The sequence below is a fragment of the Panthera uncia genome, assembly GCF_023721935.1.
Source record: "Panthera uncia isolate 11264 chromosome A1 unlocalized genomic scaffold, Puncia_PCG_1.0 HiC_scaffold_17, whole genome shotgun sequence".
NCBI classification, from domain to species: Eukaryota; Metazoa; Chordata; class Mammalia; order Carnivora; family Felidae; genus Panthera; species Panthera uncia.
Window position 1 is genome coordinate 77422319 of NW_026057577.1, and position 4159 is coordinate 77426477.

Genomic DNA, 4159 nt, shown 5'->3' on the forward strand with positions numbered 1-4159 from the left:
CACAAAGGAGGAGAGTGGATGTCAAATATGAAAATTTTATAGTATTCAACACTAGAAAGTTAACTTGCCTCTCAAAATGATTTTAAAATGTTAATTCCTCTGCATTTTTATTTCATTGAAGGTATGGCTGTTGCATGGCACATGGACATATTTGATATATTCTTAAATGTTTGTTTTTAGTTTTATATTGACTTTATAATCAAGGCAGTTGTTTGATTTAAAAACTTAAAGTCTGCATTTAATTAGGCAAAAGTGAGTTGTTATATTTCATCTTTATAGAGCCCATATTGCAGTATATGCTGTAATAGAGTTTAAGAGAATCTGTTCAAAGATTTGCTACAGAATATAGAAATGAATGTTGCAATTATTTGCTGTTGGGGTATGTGAGATTGTTCTCCGCCCTTGGGTTTATTCATTCCTGATTGCTGCTCAACTGTCATAAGTCTCCTGAAAGAGGAAATACTGAGTTGTTCCTTAAGACCAATTACCAGTCACATCTGAGAAAGCAAAATTGAGAAATCAGACTCATTTGTAACATATTTCTAACTTTACATTAATGTCGGTTTGTTTATACAAAGAACCCATCAATTATGTTTTTTTACAAACACACAGAATCACACTAAATCTTTCAAAGACCTCAAAGATGTGCACAGAAAAGGAAGTTGGAGATTCAAAGGGTACAATTAAAAAAAATTAATGACTGAAATATGAGGAATGCCCATATCCCTCATTTTACCTAATCCTTTGATCCTCCAGTTCTATTGATGAGAATCTAATTATGGTAAAATCATATTTTTCTATCTTCAGAAATTTGTGTTTTGTTCATATATATTTCCATTTATACTTTCAAAAATGTCTTAGCTCTTTTAAAATGAAGAAGCAGATATGTGAGGGAGCAATAGACGTGATAGAGCCACTGACAAGGTTTTATAATACAGAAATGGAGAACAAGTTTATTTTTATCTTGGTAAGGTGTTGAATTTGGTGAGGTACCAGATAGTGCCGAGCGGAATGGAGATGAGCAGGACTGGAATGCAGCACAGGCAGTGGGAAGGGAAGCCCCTGTTTTTGAGGCTCAGTCAGAGATCTTATGCTGTCTTACTTGCCTTGGTTCTGCCATTAACAGGCTGGGTCACTGCCCATCAGAGCAGAAGCCAGATATTTTTCTTCGTGCACACACATACACACATATACACATAACTTTTTTAGCTAGACAAGTAGTGCACCAGCAAGGTCATTCTGAGAGCACATTTTTTCTAATTTTCATAAAGAAGGCACACATTTAAGCAGATGTACTGAGATAACCCTGGAACAATTCCAGTTCGACAATTCTAGGGTTAGCATGAGCACAGGATGGGTGTGACAGGCTCTGTAGCAACAATGTGAAGAGCATCAAAGTTAGTTACTAGATATGGATTCCAGTTTCAGCTCTACCACTCACTAAGCAATCTAAACTTCAGCCTCCCCATCTACACACAATGTAGAGACGCTAACTTTTTAACTCACCCCCAGAGTAGTTGTGTACATCACATGGAGTGCTATCATCACTTCGTAAACTGAAAAGTACCAGAGATATGTGAGCTGTTATTGATGGGTCTTACCATAGCATTGGAGAGAATGGTGGACATGGAAGGAAAAAGGCAGGGTATTTTGTGGGGGACAATGCAATATTTATCCCGAGAGGAAGAAGACTGGTAAAAAAAACAAAAGTTTTTGACTCACACATCTCTGAAGTTTCACAAAGCCAACTTTGTGAATATGCCTGAAAATTTTTGATGCTGAAAAGGTTTATTGTAAGTGAGAAGTTTGTATAATTTTTAAGACTTAGTATCCGCACATTCAATTTACATATTCAGGAGAGAGGGAAGGGCAGAGAGAGAAAATGACAGAAAATAATTTAAATCATATGTGAAACTTGGCCATCTGGAGAATATAGAAAGTTTGTTATCAACAGACCATCTCCTCTTTTGTCCCTAAACTATTTGCTAATCTCAGGATATCAATACCTCACACCATCTTATTTCATAGTTCTTACCTAAAGTAGAGACATCCTGTAAATAGTCCAACCCCAATTTAAAAATCCTATAATATGCCACACCTAAAATCATTGTCAGTAAAACTATGTTTTTTTAATGGTCTTTTGATTAAAAGGTATAAGCAGGACCAAGTTTAGCTATAATGTTTTTGATCCAGTAGCTACCCATGAAACAAACATGAACCAGTGACTTTGGAATTTTAATTGGGGATATTCTCACAAATTCTGTTAAATGGGAGAAATACCAAAATATAACATGGTAGGAAAAAGTTGCTAGAAATATTATGTTAATAAATTGTGAGCTATACCATTACTCAATACCAATGCATTAAACATGTGTCAGCATTTCAATATTATGTCCCTGAATGAGTCTAGAATAGATTGTCATTTGCCATTCCATGTTATTTGTCCTAAAGAATTAAGTGTCTACAGGCCATGAAAGTAGAGGAGCAAACTGGGGCACAGTCACAAATGTATGGCAACTCTTCTAACCTTTAAGTCAGTGCTTTATTACTAAGAGCTCTGTGGGATGTGCTTATGGAATATGCAAAAAGCGTTTAGGATCTTTTTATAGCAAAAAAAAGCATGCATATTGTCAAGGCATAAACAATATTCATGCAACCCAATTTTAAATGAGAACATGCCTATGCATAACATAGCTACAGTAGTATATCATAAAAATAATTTATGTGACAACAAGTTATTTTATGTTCTAATTTTCCCTATTTAAATGTTGATTGTTCCCTAAATCACAGCTTTTAGCACCAAGTCTAGAAACCAGTGTAAGCATGTTTATTGCCTGTATGATCTTACAACAAAAATGTAAATACCCAGAGGTTTAGAAGTCTGGTCTTTTTTTTTTTTTTTTTTTTTTTTTTTGAGGAAAGTAGAATTGATAACAAAACTGCTAAATAAATCACCCAAGTACATGGAATTACTTATCTTTATTCCACATTCCATTATTCTTCCTAGTGGAATATTTGACATTCCAACCACTGGATGCTGTCTTTCAAACACTTCTGTTGTAGACCAAATCACAAATAAGCACATAAATAAGTAAATTCTAAGCACAAACATGGATGGTGTTTCTAGTTTCCTTGAGATTCTAGGTCATACAGAACTTATAATTCTTACAGAAGTCACTGAAAGATTATAGGTACGTTGCTCAAGACTTCCACACAAGTGGATCAATAGTAGTTTTCAATATCATGATTCTGACATCGTTCTTATGTGCAGGCATTTCCACATCACTGATTCAACCATCAAAGCAGTTTGGAATTTCAAATATTCTGTCTTTAGGTCCTTCATAAAAAAGAAATGAGCCATGTTCCACAGAGACCTTACTTTTGAGAGATCTTTATCTGCAACTCTCCCTAATAAGGTGAAGATATCAAGATTCGATACATACACACACACACACACACACACACACACACACACACGTGTGTGTGTGTGTGTGTGTGTGGTAAGAGCCATAAGTATAGTATTTAAGTAAGTTTATAAACTGTTTCATTCTATGACCTATTAATCCGAGAAGGTTAATCTGTGCAAAATCAAACAACAATAACAGCAAAACTGGAAAGAAGAGATTTTTTGTTTTTGTTTTCATTTTGTTTTTGTTTTTTTGGCTTGTATTTTTGTTTGATTTTAGTTTTCATGTTTGGTTGTTTGATATTAAGAAAGAATAAGATGTGATTTTTATTGTCTACAGACTAGCAGGATGTAACAAGCACAAAAATTCTCTACCTGATGGATGCTGGACATACTAGTTTTTTATTAAAAAAAGTGAAAACAAAACTCAAACCAACCAATGATTCTTTCAGGTTACAAATCTATCTTGAGAGTCAGTAGTCACACTGAGAGATCAGAGGTACCTCCATATGTAGGTGTCTATTAAATGATCATCTCTGAGCTGATCTGTAAGAAAGGATGGAGAAGTGGACTTTTCTTTAGTATCTTCAGATATTTAGACTTAATGACATACCTTTCCTTTGCATTCAGTGAATATATAATGCTTTTGAATATTATCTGGACACAGAGGAAATTAAACTGATAAATAATAAAAATTATGACAGAAAAAATTTGGATTTAGCACTTTTATATTTTAATGTTCATTTATTTTTG